At 35.2% G+C, this 17,128-nt stretch overlaps 1 long non-coding RNA gene across 1 annotated transcript in view; it reads left to right on the top strand.

The window, feature by feature from the left end:
* The window catches only part of LOC107306622 (uncharacterized), a 38,194-nt gene extending 23,835 nt beyond the window's left edge, over positions 1-14,359 (top strand). The window contains exons 3-4 of the long non-coding RNA XR_001552208.3: positions 9,259-9,318; positions 14,045-14,359. This is a non-coding gene — a long non-coding RNA (uncharacterized LOC107306622). The remainder of the gene's footprint in view (positions 1-9,258; positions 9,319-14,044) is intronic.
* Positions 14,360-17,128: the final 2,769 nt, after the last annotated feature.

Below are 17,128 nucleotides of genomic sequence, written 5' to 3'. Positions count from 1 at the left end.
CTGGGGCAGAAGCTGGTAATACCAGTTCTGTAGAGGTCATATGAGACATTTTAATACAAACTGAAACAGAGGATGTGTGTTGTTGCAAAGCAGCTGTTCCTATAAGTGACTTATGGAAATGACTACTCGCTCACTAAGACACACTAAGCTAAATTTTTGCCTTATGGTACTCTGTAATTTGTGCTGAAGTACTGTATGCAGTCTGTATACTGCAGCTTTAGAGGTATGCTAAGTAATTATAGAACATCCAGAGGAAACACTGAGATTTAAACAATGAGTTTTCTTAGCTTAAGAAATCTGGTAATTACCATAAATATAATGGATGGCTGCAAAAGAGCAGTTCATTGTAATCTGGGATCTCAGATGAAAAAGTGAATGCTCTTTCCTACCATCTCACATGGTTTATGCAAGAAATACAGTAATATAAAGGCAATTAAAACTTCATATAGCTTATTTGATGAGCAGGAAGACCAACATGATTTAGACTTAAACATTTTAGATCTAAGCATGTTTTGGAAAAGAAACATACATTGATGAAATTAATATTAAATTATATATATATATATTTCCAGATGAAAAGAGAAATAGGAATGATAAATTTCCTTTCATTTTAATGAGATCTTTACTCTGATTTTCACTCTGAGTTACTTTTCTTTTGACTACAGTTATAAGATTGTACTGGTTGCACAGAAATACAGTGCATTTTCACAGATGTTTAGAGCATTGTTAATTCTGTGCAACTGTGGTTCATAAGATATATATATATCTATTTTACCATCATGATCAATGAGCATCCTACTATGTGTATGAAATAAACTTGTGTAAAGGAAGTGATGAGCCCTTGGAAGTAGTGTCCTCCACTCTAGAAGAGAAAATCATGCGTGCCATATCACTGTTATTAAAACCAGGATTAACAAGAGAAAACTGAGTGGTAAGGAACTCTACCTATTCACTAGTATTGATAAATTTTGGAAATTAAGTTTCGATGAGAGAGGAAATAAAGATATCAGTGAATGATAGAATGTTATAGCCTGGGACGAATCTCTGGAGTTCATCTAGCCTAATTCTACACTGTCTGCCTTCTCCAGATTAGCTGAATCTCGTCCCAATAAGTTTTATATACTTTCTCCTATGTACGTGACTGATTCATGGCTGATTCATCATCTAGCAGGATCACAGGTCCTTTTCTTTAAAAACTGCTCATTTACGCATCCTAGATTGGGATGTGGGGGAATTCTGTCCCACTGCTGTAACATTATATTATTCATTTCAGCCTTCAGAGCAGAGTGCCTCAGAAAATACTCTGACCTTGACAAAGGTCCGAGCTATTAATTAAGTCTGTAAGCAGTACTGATCACGGCAACCACAGAAGGATGCTACTAGAAATAATGCTCCTTAGCAGTATTTGATTTTGATTATTCAACCACTTTCCTATTCTTACCATCCATTTATGCATTCCATATCTCCCCAGTTTTGATGTGGGAATGCTATGGTCACCATTCTGTTTATCTTGTTAAAACAAATTGAGCAAGATCCAGTATCTTCCCTCGTTTACTAAGCAAGTAATTTCACTATGGAATTCTGCCAGTGTCTTCGGGCAGCAAACTTCTGGTCATTATAAGGCCTGGATGTAGCTTTTGGGAGAATTTGTTCCACAGTCATCCCAAGCACTGAGATGAAACAGACTGGTTGGTAGTTTCCCAGTGCTCCTTGAAAGTGAACATGACATTTACTGCTTTCCCATCATTGGTACCCTCTTACAATTACATTTCTGTTTTGGAGATGATAGAGATTGGCCTTGCAAAGTTATCAGTCATTTCCCTTTTTTTTTTTTTTTTTTTTTTTTTTAATGGGAAGATCTTTCAGCTTCATTGGCTGCTTATATCTAATTTAATTATGTGGTTCCTATCTCAATTCTTCTGCAGTCTTGGTAATACTTTCTAGCTGTCAAAGGTGGAAAACAGCTTAAAACTGTAAACAGTGATAGATAGTAGATAACTGAAGGGAGAGGGAGGAGTATCACTGAGCATCTGAATGTTAACATTTGAATTCTCAAAGTAGAAGACTGTTGCTTGCTAGCTCTAACCAGTACAAGATGGTGGAAAACTGTGATAACATCTGGACTAAACAATTATGGCACATCCAGAGTGATCCAAATGATAAAAAGAGGCAGAAAAAGCAACTGAAAGGCCAATCATGCACTTTACTTCTGCATAATGAGCAACAATACTGTGAAATGGGGAGCTTAAATAAGGGTATCCAGAAAGGGAGAAAGGTCTGGAAAGAAAGTGAAATTGAAGAGGGGGTGTTTTGGACAGAGGGAGGAAAATGCCCTTGGCTGGAGGAAAGATGTTAAAAGTCAGGTCTGCTAACAGCAGCTCTATCCAGATTTATATTTTAAAACTCACATGTTCATTTAGATTTACTGACTATTTGACTTTGTCCAGAAAATGTTTTTCTAGCAAACAAAAACTGCGCATTAATTTATCTTTTCAGGAAGATCTAAGTTCAGTTGGATATAGTACTTTATGTACTCTTGGAATAAATTAGGGGAAAAAACGTTAATCTGTTTTAGTATATCTTGTTATCACATGTCATATACCATTGCAAGCAGAATTTAGAATGCATGGTACTTAAAACGTGACCAAGGGAGGTAAGAAAAATCTCTAATAATATTAAAGAATGAGTTTGAATTACTCTGAGATTGAAGCAAAGTTCAGATTTCTTATGAAGTTCTCACTCAGCAGCACATTGTGGTGGGGGGCATTTGGGGTAAGGTTTGCAGTTTTTCAAGGTTTCTTAATCAAAACAAAAATGATTTCTTATTTCAGAGTCTTTCAGTTCACTCAAGACAGTTTTAGTACATTATGAAATACATCAGCCCACAGGAAATCACTGGTGAATTTGGACTGATGAAACTCCAAACATAGGTGTTGTAAATGGAGTCCCCCAAAATTAGTATTTCATATATTTCAGCACATCTTGTTTGTGTGCACAAATGTGCATGCATATGTTTAAAAATGAGAAGGTAAGAAATGGTTTTTATTATTATTATGATCTTCTAAACTCATGCAGTCTTGCTTTTACACTTTCTTACAAGTGCTTGTTGAAAGTGATTAAATGTGTTCTGTGAAAAACTTCATGTATTTGGGTATGGATAATATGAACTCTTAAAATAGTCTTAGCATCATGATTAGACAAAAAGTAAATCTTTGGATCAGCAAGAAAAGTTATTCAAATAAGAGAAAATACACAAGAACCAACCACAGCAAATACAAAGTTTCAAAATGCTTTTTTTTACCCCTTTATTTCAAAAAACAAGTACTTCTACTGATATGCTTCTACAAGTCAATTTTTCACTTTCTGTTTTATTTTGTTGTACTCTGAAGCACAGAATTTTTTACTTATCTACCATAAATTTAGGAAGCAGTCTGTTCTATTACATCTGCTCTGGAAGTTACCAGAACATCATTTAGATAAGGTCAGAACAAAAGCAGTCTATAACTGTTGCTGCAGGAAAAAGCACAGAGCAAGAGCAGCAAACAGTCTTTTCTTATGTGATTTCTGTCCAAACTGGGCAGTTTCAGTGTTTGTATACTATCTGGTAATACCTCTGTTTACTTACAAAACTGTGCCAGGCAGGTAGGATGTGGTAAATAATGACAGTAACTGAAATACTTCTGATAAGGACACTAGAAAGGTCATCCTTTTACAATGAACCCACTACTTGATAATTAATTTGTGTTGACATAAAACCATGACTGAAAAAATTTCTTATTTTGTGAGATCAGTTAAGTAACAGCCTATGCAGCCTATGAGGTACTAAGTATTTTGCTTCCACATGTCATTTTGTAGTATCTTCAATGCATTTAAAATACTTATTTAAATTCAGTTAAACTTACTAAATCACAGTACTTTGTTCTTCAGAAGGATTTAGGAGAAGAAGGAAATTTCAGGACAGATAGGTGCTAATGAGCTATCTGAACCTGTAACTTTAATATTTGAGGGCTGCTCCAGAATGAATGTCTCTTACTTTATTGTGTTTTGGCCCATGACATCAAAGGCAGATGTTGGTGGTATGGCAGTAGAAGCTGAACCTTCCCATCAATATTCCAGTCCAGATAACAGATGACAACAGAGGGGCAGTCTGAAGTAATTGTGTGTCAGGGAAACATGGATGAAGCACAGGGTTGTCACTGAATTCCTCCATGCAAGATTTCACCCACTGACATTCACTGACATTTGCTGAACATTTATGGAGACCAACAGTGAATGTGAGCACAGTGAGGTTTTGGGTGATGTGTTTAAGCACTGGTGGCAGCAATAGTGGTCATCTCCATTGATGCAGACTTTTATTAGCATGGCATGCAGTCTCTTGTTCACCACTAGTGAAAATGCCTAGCTAATAGTCATGACTTTATTGAAAAATAATGTTTTGAAGATGAGAATTTGCTCTATTCAACAATGTCATTTTGCCTTTTGTATTAGTTGTTGTTTCCATGGAAATAAATAGGAGGCATTACTTCTGGAACAACCTACATACCTTTAATCGTCATATATGCAGATCATCCATTCATGTTTGCAAGATTTTATTTGCTTGTTAGTTGGTATGGTCATTAGACAATTCAGAACATCCAAGGATATTCCATCTTCTTGGTATTCAGCTTTTTTTAATGGCAATGTTGTTTCTGCAGATAAATTTGAAGCACAGGTGATGCAAAGGTCATGATCTGTATGGAGTTATCACTTTTATACAGATCTGTAGATAAAATTATATTTTAACTATATTTCTGGTATTCTCAGGAGACTTTTTTTCCCTTGCCTGATTATCCAGTCTGTGTTTTGTTTGACTGTTTTTTCTTTTGCTGTTCCCTCTTCCTCTATACTGATAGTGTTAAACCTTAATTAGGCACTGAATTCATACTTTTCATTATGTTACATTTTTGACCCAATTTCTGAGGAAATACTCTGATGTGGATCATGTATATACTCACATACATAGAAATATATTTACATTTGGAAAAGCAATTAGAAGCCTGCACCTGCTTGAAGTGAACAACTCTCTAGTTTTGAAGTAGTTGAAGGACTGTTTCCTTTGTACCTGACTAGCACATGTCATTGAGAGAAGAACTGAGGAAGTGTAAAATGAAAGGCAAGCTTCATATACTATTCACTAGGAAAAGCAAAACCAAGTACCGTAGTCAAAATATATAGGTGTTAATCCCAGGTATCTTTCAGTACTGCTTTGCGGAAAATATGTTTCTCTGGGTAATCTTCATCTAAGCAACTTAATGCTGCTAGAAACCTCAGTGATGCTCTGCTTTTGTCCCAGTAAGTACATATAATAACAGTTACATTAGGTTTTGAGGACAAAACCCTAACATGATAAAAAATTGATTTAAATAGTGGATCTGGGTTAAACCCCCCTCAAATGTGAGTCAGCTGTACTGGGCTTTAAATTAAGTGTGCAGCCATTTAGATAAATAATACGCAGAAACTGTTAAATATGAATATTTACTGTGAAACTGATAATTGGTAACTACAGCTACGACAAGTTGGAAGCCTTCTGTTCCAGTCAACATAGTAATACCTGTGAGGATAACTGACCACATATTAAAGGATAATCACTATCCTTTAAAGTCTCTGCTAGAAAAGTGCATTATGTTATTATGTTCCCTACTTATTACTTTGGCTTTTTTTTTTTTTTTTTTTTTTTTCATTTTTGTAATTCTCTTCTGCCATTTTTACATGCACGTTTATCACTTTTTGAAGATGAACAAAAAATGTTTTTCACTCCGCAGTGATAATGATTAAGAAATCGAACAAAAATTATAAAAGGTTGACAGGGCTGACATAAGATCTTCTTAACGAGTGACTGAGGAGAGACACCTGGGAATTCCACTACTATCTGCTGAAATAATTCTCTAATGTCACAGTGATACCTCTGAGGGTAAACCATAATAAAAATTATTTAAATTATCTAAATTTTATTTGAACCAAGAAGCTCTTTCAAGTCAATTAGTGACTGCAATGCTATTTTACCATAAATGCAAACAAAAACAAACAAACAAACAAAAAAAGCTAAATATTAGAAACATTTTCACTTTTAAGGGATCTCTTAGTTTCTTTCATATCTGCTATCCACAACAGTACTGAAACTCTGGGATACTACTGAGGCCACTTGTTAATGTGATTAAAGTGATTGTAGGTTCAGGTAATGACTGCAGGCTGATGAGAGATGACAGCTTCTGATTTAAACATTTCCTTTCATTGAATTTTAAGTTTATTCTCTACTACATTCAAGTAAACACAGAAAATGATCTGAGAGCTGAAGTGTTCCACGTAACAGTAAACAAAGTTCTCTTTTCCCTCCTACAATTAGTCCATCATATTTTTATTATTTTTTAAATAAGAAAACACCGTCTTCTTGGTCTTTCAGGAGTGTTACACATGCAAAGTCTTTCTTAAAGCCATGAATTTTCAAAAATACATGTCTGATAATTCACATAACGTGTAAAATAAAACTGAGTAAAATTTGGTCAGCATCAGTATGATTCTCCCTGTTTTATCTTAATTGGTGTCATTAGTATTTCTGTCTGGTAGTAGGATTACCCCCAAAAGTCTGACTGTGTAAATGTAAGCCATGGTGAATTAATCAATGGTTCACGTGTTGTTTCCAATACCACATAGCAGAGAGTATATAGAGAAAAATCAAGAAGTCTGGGGTGTGCAAAGAACAATTTTGTTATTGACATAGCCTGCCTCAGCTTTTTCAGACTAAGGCTTAGGGACTCCTTCCCATCAACTCCATCAAGAGAATTGCATATAATGATTCTACCTTTCATGATCATGCCTAATTCCTTTTCTGAAATATATATATATATATATGGTACCTACGTCATTGTATTACAGTTGGCTTTACAGCATATGTATGTGTTACAGTCAAATATTCTCATCTGCTTTTCCTCAGATGATTACATACAATGATTTCAGTTTCTTCTTTTGCCTTCCAATGAGCAAATTTAAGAGGGATTTTTAGTTATCAAGATGGTATTCATCAGCGTTTAGCAAACTGATAAAGATACAGTACAGTATTGCTTGTCTGAAAATAAAACATACTAGCCATTACAATTTTAAAGGCAGAATGGTTGTAGCACTGTAGGAGAGATTGTCACAGTACACCACTATGTATAGTATACTACATTCTTTGCTCTAAGTATGTAAACATTGTGAAGACTGCCATACAACAATCATGCATTTTTAAAGAGGCTGGAAGTATGAATAGGAAAACACTTCCCTTCAAAATCCAGCACTTTTTTCTCAACTCAGCTGATATGTGAAAAGACTCAAAAAACTCCTGAACCATAATCATAACGACTGACTCCTGAAAATTTAGAAAGGGTCCAGGAGAGAAGACCTATGTAGTCACTGAATAGTAACTAATGGCTGCTGTGGTTCTACCAGCAGAACAGTTACATCATCTTTAGTTACTTTGGGAAGACACAGTGATTTCACTACTGAACAAAATCTCCTCATGTCTAACATACTGCCACCCAAACACAAAGCTTAATTTTACAACATGCAGTCATATGATAACTGACTACTTTCTAGCAGATACCACCATCAGCACACTTGTCTTCACATTGGTTAAGATTAGATTTTAGATTTTCAGATTTTTGCAAAGATTTTCCTATGCATTTTCTAAACTAAGTAGTATGTACTTAAAAAGAAAGAAAACTCAGAAGGCAAATATGGAAAAAATGAATAGCATGACTGCATATGTAAGATTTTTGTGATCCATGACAAAACAGTTGCCAGTCTTTTCCTTATTTTAACAGAGAACACAATCAAGCTTTCAGAAGTGATTTCAGTTCTCATGCGGAGTCCACTGTGGACTACCTGTCTCTTCACTCAATAAATGGCTCAGACAGGCATCGTAGCTAATAAGCTGGCACTGAGTAATGGCCATGTTGCTATTAGATAGAGTAAACATCAACTCAAATGCCCCCCCTTTTTTTTTCCTTATCTCTTTTTCAAGCTTCAACCTCTTCAGAAATTTCATTTCACAAAGTAAAACAGGAACTGCCATATCTATGAATCTCAGACAGAGAAATCAAATGATAGACTTTTTAGATATTTGTAATTGATTAGCCATTTTCCTCCTCTACAAAACAAAACCAAAACAAAAAAAAAAAAAACAACACTAAAATGTGTTACATTTTAAGACTTATATATTTTTCATCTGAGAACATCTGTGAGGTGCATGAAACACTTTTTTCAAGATGATTTGCTACCTGTAAGTATTGGGAATGAAAATTTACTCAGACTGATGAAAGAAATTCATCATTCCTACATGGAACAAATCTATCATAAAGACACTGTGAGGTGAAGCTAATAGAAGAAGTTATTTTAATTAATGTGTGACCTTTCTGTTTTCCTAGGTAACAAGAAAAATTCATTACAGGCTGGCTTGGCAACACCCTGAATATACAAAGCAATACAATAATAAATTATCACATAAATCAGGACTCTATAATTAACAGCATAATAATTAATCTATTATTATTATTATATCTTCTTTCTTTTGCTTTGTTTCTCCTTGTATGCCCAGCTCCTTTTGTATTTGTAGGAATAAGGGACAATTACTTGTATATTCCAGGGATACTGTAAAAGTAATTTAAAAATTCTTTGTTAATATTTATCCAACTAAGCAATAACAAAGCTATTACAACATGTTGATGACAGTTATCATTGTTTAGAGGAAGTAATTTTAAAGAATAATTGTCAAGTATAACAGAATCACAGAATCACAGAATTGTAGTGGTTGGAAGGGACCTCTAGAGATCATCGAGTCCAACCCCCCTGCCAAAGCAGGTTCCCTACACCATGTCACACAGGAAGGCGTCCAGTCGGGTCTTAAATATCTCCAGAGAAATAGACTCCACCACCTCCCTGGGCAGCCTGTTCCAGTGCTCCGTCACCCTCACTGTAAAGATGTTCTTCCGCACATACATGCGGAACAACACGCATAACAACTGCATAACAACTGTGCATAACAACTGACCAAAACATACATCTGACATGTGCTTACCCAATCATGTAGAAAAAACAGACCTCTGTGCCTCAAAAGGTTTTCTCTAAGCCGTGGCAGTTGGTAAAAGAACATAGAAATCAATATTAATTCCATCTGCAACTAAGTGGGAAGTAAACTTGCGGCTTATTTTTGTCTATCTGAACTTGACCCATATCTCTTTGCAGGTATAGAAAAAAGCATTAAAGGTGAAAATTGGACAGCACAGAGTTGCTGTGAAGTATATAGTGAGTAACAACTTCTTTCTGCGTTCACTTTTGGTATTTGAAATTGATGCCCAGGTAAATGCAAATTGAAATGGCAGCAGGTGGGGAGAGAGTGAAAGGAAATTCCCCCTGCTTTCCTCTATGGGAACTGCAATTGCACTACTTGTAAAGTGGGTGAGTTTTTTGTTTGTTTTTTTGTGCATTTTTTTTTGTTTCAATTATATAACTTAAAGAACCTATGTTATTAAAAGCCTTGAATCACTGATAGTTGAAGGAATTTGGTATTCAGAGACTAAGTGCAATAAGGATTGTTTTAGAGTAAATATGTGTGGTTCAAATGGGTTTCATGCTGCGCATTGGTACTCTTTATCATGTTTCTAAAATGTATGTTGTTGTATGACTAAAAATAACCAGAAAAGCTTTATATTTTCAAATTATCCTCTCTTCATTTTACACCTATCTTTAACTGTGGAATATTACAATTAGTCAAGTAGTTATTATTGCTTTATTTTTGTAATAATATTTTCATTGAGCTGTTGTGCAGAAATTTTGAAGATGCAAATTATATCACATATTACTAAGGTTGCCTCTACTATTTTAAATTAAAACTGAAATAATTTAAGAAAACATTCACTGTAACTATCAGCGCTGACTGGTAACACACTGTGTCTCACTCACTTTGGCTTTTGAGGCTGTGATTCATTGTCACAATATGTTAAAACAAATGTTCAAGGCTTCTGTTGTTCTACAAGCTCTGCATAAACATACTATCCCAAAACCCAATGTGTCTGTCTGAGTCTAGTGCACACATGATTATGAGTTGATTGTGAAATCAATGAGTAGATTTTTACAGCAGATGAATGATCAGTTGCTCAGCAGCTTAATTTTATATATATATATACACCTCCTTTATATAAGTATATATATATAAGTATATATATAAAGTATATATAAGCTTACATTTTAAATTAGATTTCTTGGCCATGCCAATTTTAAAATTTCTAAAAATATGTTGTGCTGATAGTCTTTATGACTTTTCTTCAAACTACCAATGTATCCAAAAGGTAAAAATAGTCACTGATGTGATTGCTAAGTTACTCCATTAGATAGACAAGGAAGTATCTGAGGAAAAATGTTATGCAGATCATTTGCAAAGTTATAACTATATAAATTTGTCTTACAAAAATAGCAAATACTGCTCAGAATATCAAAGTAACCATCTGGTTTTCAGGAAAAAACACGTTAGCATTCTAAACATCAAAGAGAGAAGATATGAGTGAGTGGGGAAGGAAAGTGCAGATTAGTAGTTTAGTGTCCTAAAATAAATATATAGACAGAGTCAGGCTTGCTACACAAAAAAAAAAAGATACAAGATACAAAATATTTTTACTTAATAGCATGAAGTGCTATCAGTGTCTTTTAAAGAGCATCATATTATTGTCATAAGGTATCCACAAGAGAGGGAAAGAACTGCATTCTTTCTTCATGGTTCCTACTGTTCTGAAAATACACTTCTCTCAATAAAAAAAAAAACAAATCTAGAATTTTAAAGCTACCTAAAGTGAATGTACCTCGGCACCAAAACTATTTTCAAGGTTCTCTATTCCAAAGAAGTTAACCAGATCTGTAGCAGTCCGGATCTAGTAGAGATCTTCAAATGGTAGAACAGTAGGATGCATGAAATACCATTACATTCATCTTTTGTTCTCCACAATCCTCTTTCTCCTTCTTTTTGTATTTTTAAAAGAATATTCTCAAAAAGGAAAAATGAACAAAAAAATCAACTTCTTTGAAGAAAGAGAAGATAAAAAGGGTTTAAAGGAGAAATAAAATCCTCAGACATTTTAAAATAGAGTTAAAAAATCATGTGAATTAAGGGATATTTTTCATGAATCAGTAATATTTAGACATAAAATTGGATATTTTCCTCAAGAAATATTACAAGTTATTTTTTTATTTCCCTTATTTCCCTGCATAAGCTGACTTCCAAGATCAAATTAATCCAGTTGAAGTTATTTAGTTAACAGCATCTTGTGTGAATAAGCTTCTTTGTATTCTAGCAAACTACAGAGGGAATGGAAGAATTATTTCATGAAGACTGATAGCAAAGACTGCAACTACATCCTGGTTATACAAACTGAAAGTTCACACTCCTTTTATTTGTGGATTATCTTACAGTGAAATTTATCTCAATCACTGTCCTATTTTAGATATGTAATATCTAATTCCTTTGTATGGCATGTAAGATCAGTCACTGAATACTCTATGAAAAGATAAAATGTATATCTATCATTTATAAAGTTAACCATACACAGTTTATCAAAATGCAGATGCAGATGCACAGTTTAATGATAGTTGAGTTGAAAGACCTAAGTTTATTTTGAGGAGAGCAATAGAAACAACATCATTCTTCACAGAATGCAAACAAATGTTAGAACATACTGGAGTCATTTAACTGGATTTGAGGAGGTTAATTTATTCACTCTAAGTGCTGTTAGATGGAATTCCACTTCCAAAGGCTCCCCTGCACCTAACTGTTCAAAAATGTGAAATTAACTTCTCTTCACAGGAACAGTGGTTATTTTCTCCAACTACTTGACAGTGCCTGTCTCATTCATAATGTTACAGACAGGAACCACTGTACCATATCTTGTAAAGAAATGATGGTCTCAGAGTAATAACTGAATGGCTGTCAGTCTGCAGGACAGTCTGTTAATCTGTTGTCTTTATAAACCTCAGGGTATTCAAATTGAATAAACAACTTATTATAAGTTATTATTAAATAACCTGCCTTCTCCTTCTGACCTGTTCTGACTACTCATGGTTGGTGGCACAATCTCTTCCATTCTGTGAGCTCAGTGCTAGTGGATATGGAAGAGATGCACATGTCTTTTTTCACCAGGACCCTCCACTGTTTAAATTTTTAGAGGCTTGGATGTGACAGAAGCCATAGTTCTTCTCCTTGCTGACTCTTTTTTATAAACTCTGTTTCCTGAATACAGTTCTGACAAGTCTTACCTGGTTGAAATTGATTTGTTGCAATCTTTGAAATTACTAGTATGAGAAACTCTTGATGTCAAAATTTTTGAGTGAGACAAGGATCTTAGTGATAGCAGCAAAGTTTATTCATTATTGCAATAATAGGCACACGTCCACTGTTGGTAAGGGAGAAATTGTGCACCTATCACTAAAATCCATCCTGTTATATACTCCAAACCCGATGCAGGTAATGCTCTCCAGGTGCTTGCTCTTTGGTTGAGAGTCTCAGGCTCACAATCTCCTCAACGCTGTGGCTGTGCTACCTTTCTATACAAAGTGGTTACCAGCATGTTGATGTATTTTACCATGAAACAGGTGGGCAATTTTTCTTAAATCATGTTCACTTTGTTCTTCTTCTACTAGTGGTGCATTTTAACATGAGTAGGACTGAGTACAGGAAAAAGATAAGGCAGGTTTGCAGTGAGAATGGAGATCTTAGTACAGAATAATCTGCCCCTGTCAGTGTGCACTGAGCTAGTGGAAGAACGACTCACCTCACTGTTTCACTGTTTCATGAGAGGGTTCAGTAAAGGCCTAACTACATACAGAAATTGTTTGTCCACAAGAATGGCCTACTCTACATATAAGAAGCACTTGCTTCACTGCAAAAGCACAGTCTACCTCCCACACTAGCACAGCAGCATAAAGATGTTAAGTAAATATGTTAAAATGCTTTACTCTTCTTTCTGTGGAAAGTGATTTATTTAAACCTTGTTCTTGGTTTTGTGCATTCATGTTTTGTGTGTTTAACAAGGTTTATCTAAGTGATATCATAGTGAAAACTCACAACACTGGTCTGCTTAGCAAGATAAAACATTACAGTAACTTCTGTCTGTCCTATTACAACTATAACATTGTCAGGGTAATTTTGAGATCCACATGCCCTTACTTTGTGATCAAAGCCATAGAAAATGGTTTTCCCAATATAGGAAATGAAGGGTGAGATTCAAAGAAACATGAAGAACTAATAAATAGTGAAGGATTTGTGTGTATAATCACATAAATTTGAAGGTAGTCCTTGTTTTGGAAAAATGCCACCATGACCAAAGGAACCAAATTACCACAAAAATGTTCATTTGACAGGTATGTTTGTAGGTATATTGAAAGTCAACAGTAAAGAGGAAAAGAGGGAAAAAAAAATGTAGGCAAAAAATTTTAAGAGATTCTAGAAGAAATTTCATTTTAGAACTGTAAAGAGAAATCCTTCCCTTCCCTTCCCTTCCCTTCCCTTCCCTTCCCTTCCCTTCCCTTCCCTTCCCTTCCCTTCCCTTCCCTTCCCTTCCCTTCCCTTCCCTTCCCTTCCCTTCCCTTCCCTTCCCTTCCCTTCCCTTCCCTTCCCTTCCCTTCCCTTCCCTTCCCTTCCCTTCCCTTCCCTTCCTATGCTGTAGGACATATTTTCAGTACTTCCTCACTCAAAGTTTGCATCAATTAAAACAGCCCTATGTAGGAAGAGGCAAAGTAGCAGCATAGTAGCATAGGAGACATGCAACTGACTTAAACTGTTTGAATGTGAGCACATTTCATGACTTCAAGTAAAGCCTTCTCTTCTTCAGTATTTTCACACATTTCTCCCTTTTTTGGTCATTGTTTGATTCAGGAAAAATGAAACTACTATTAAATGAAAAGCTTTTCAGACACAGAAATAGTGTACGAATACGGGCTTACATCTGTTTTGGAGAGTTACATTTCTTTCTTTTTCTTTTGTCAGATTGCAGTCTGTGCTGCACACTCAACAGAATTAACTCTGGGAATCAGCTATGTTTACCTTCTGCAAGCTTTCAGTGATAACAAAAGCTGAAGACTGAGAAGTTGTTTCAGGTGACTAACCTTTCTACTTTCAGTGTCTGGCCAATTTGTGTATTTTCTACTGACGATAAGTATCAGCAGCCTCTTCTGATTCATTTTCCTCCCTAGAAATCCAAATCCATAAATTTGTCTTGAATGTAGTCTGAACAACTTCAGAGTACATCCTGAGCACAAGGAGTTACTTTTTTAATTCAGCAGAAGGTAGTGTGCAATAAAGAGAAACACAAAAATAATTAAACCATATGGCTCTTTCTGAAATGACAGTCTTCAAACATATTGTTGCAATCTTTTGATTTCTTTTCCTGAGCTTCTGTCTTCTGTATTTTGACTAAAACTTTTTATGAGAATTTCTTTTTTATAGCAAAAGTTTTTATTTTATGTGGAATGAAATGGCTTAGCTGCAAAAACCTACTGTATGTTTTTCATGAAGTTAACTGTTAATGAAGAGTGAACCTGGAGCTCTATTGGAGTACATATAAAACTTATTAGCAAGTGTGTCATACAATAACATACATGTTGGACTATTGTATTCACTCAAGTTCTGTATATTCAACCACTAATTACCTTAAGTATAAATATGAATGCATACTGAAATAACAGAAAACACTAAGGTAAAATTTATAATAAGTTAAAACATGGAGGAGAATTATGGGAGGGAGAAAAAAAAGAAAAGGTCACTGCATACTTGCTTCAAAAATGTTCTTAACTCATAACAGATCAGAGCTCTAAACTGTGAAATAGAAGATGGCTAATGACACAATATTGCTGAATCTTGCATTACTAAAAGTTAAGTTTCTATTTTCTAACTCTTCTTTTGCTGTCAACTCATGAATGTAACAGAATATTTACTTAAGAATTAAGAAACCAGGATCTGAGAATTGACTCATTTTCTCTGGTTTTGGTAGATTTTCTGAAGTTTCAATGCATCTACTTTTATCATGAGTTAAAATGTTGTAATATGTGTACAACAGCTGTTCACAAGGGTGGATATTGACAGGACAAGGGAATGGTTTTAAACTGAGACAGGTGAGGTGTAGGTTAGATATTATGAGGATGTTTTTCACACAGACAGTAGTGATGCACTGGAAAAGGCTGGAGGCTGTGCATGCCCCATCCCTGGAGGCATTCAAGGCCAGGCTGGATGTGGCTCTGAGCAGCCTGGTTTGGTGGTTGGTGACCCTGCACATAGCAGGGGGTTTAAAACTGGATTATCACTCTGGTCCCTTTCAACCCTGGCCATTCAATGATTCTATGAATGATTTCTAGCATATTCAAGCTTTTTATAAGAAATGTACCTATAGTATTAGATATAAAGTATTAGCACACATTGTGTTGAGTGTATCCACTTATATAATACAGAAGGCCTAAATATTACTAGAATTATAGAATCAAAGAATGGTTCAAGCTGGAAAAGACCACAGAGACGTAGTTCCACATCTCCTGCAAGGGGCAGGATATCTTTAGAAAATCATCAGTACATTACCTGGCTATGATTGTGAGCTGTTTCCTTTCGGATACAGAAATGTTACTTTGACAAAACTCTGTTTGCAGTCTTCCTGTGTAAGTGCCCTGTGTTGGCATAACTCAGTTGCCATGATTGTGATTCATATTATATCTTGTTTATACTGTAAGTACTGAGGTTACATCTGATTAGATTGGAAATGATTATTTTCTTTTACTCTGATGCTTTAAAGTGAAAGGATTTTTCACTCCAGAGTGTCACTCCATCGCAGATAAATAATTTCACAGCTAGAAGCAGTGCTAATATGAGCCAATTATGAGTTCATTGACCTGTCTTGGCATTAATTTACTTCATACAATGTGAGCCACAAAAATATAGCTTTCCTGCACATCTCATTTGGGGAAGTCATTTCTGCATAAATCTTTGAGCAGTGATCAATCAGATGTGATGATCTATCAGAAGGGAGACGGGAGAAAGTTTCCCCAATCAATCTATTTAACATAATTTCATTATGTCAGGTAAGCTTATTTTCTGAGGGAAATTAAAAAAAATCAAGTAAAAAATACAAAATACAAAATATTAATGTCAGAAAATTATGAATGAAAATTATCAGTTCAATTTAAACATGTACTGCCAAGACAACTGCAGTTGTCTTGATAGGACAAACACTTCCTTCTGCCTTTATGCATGTCAATCAATGGGAGTGAAAAAAAAACCAAGGTAAGACTATTGGATGATAATAGTGGAAACAGGAAGGTTGGGTTGATCACAGATACTGGTTTTACTGTTCTTATTACAGAAGTCTGTGCAAGGAAAAGTTATTACCAGAAAGACTCCAAATACTTAATTTGGAGACAAAAGTATAAACAATATACAACCCCTGAAGGGGGGTTATGATGAGGAGGGGCTTGGCCTCTTATCACAGGCAACAAACAGGACCCAAGGAAATGGCCACAAGTTGTACCAGAAGAGGTTTAGATTAGACATAAGGAAAAACTTTTGTTTTTTGGTGTGGTCAGGCACCAGAATGGCTGCCCAGGGAGGTGGTGGAGTTGACGTCTCTGGCAGTGTTCAAGAGGTGTCTGGGTGAGGAGCTACAAGATCTGGTTTAGTGGCTTGTGGTAGCAATTGTGATGGGAGGACAGTTGGACTTGGATCATCTTGTAGGTCCTTCCCAACGTTGTGAGTCTATGATTCTATGATACTATTGCTTACCCTTTTTTTGCATGTTTAATAGGGTTCTGGATGCACATGAATCAGCTTGCAGAACTTTAAAGTGACTTTTGTTAGGAGGGATAATTTTTCAGTAGGTTTAATTTGAATTACAAAACAAAAACAAACAAACAAACAAACAGTCCATTTTTTCAGACTAGGTTCATAATTATTTATTCAAAAGCTTATTTTCTGCATATTTTTCTCCTAAAATGACCACCCCACACAGAACTTCTGACTAACACAATTCTCAAAAGGCAGCAAAATGAAGAATTTTGAATAAAATGCTGTTGTCAATATAAAGTATTTAAC

The sequence above is a fragment of the Coturnix japonica genome, chromosome Z (genome assembly GCF_054131305.1).
Source record: "Coturnix japonica strain WE chromosome Z, WE-NBRP24, whole genome shotgun sequence".
NCBI lineage: Eukaryota > Metazoa > Chordata > Aves > Galliformes > Phasianidae > Coturnix > Coturnix japonica.
The sequence above is the reverse complement of the archived record's forward strand: the minus strand, read 5'-3'. Positions and strand labels throughout refer to the sequence as shown.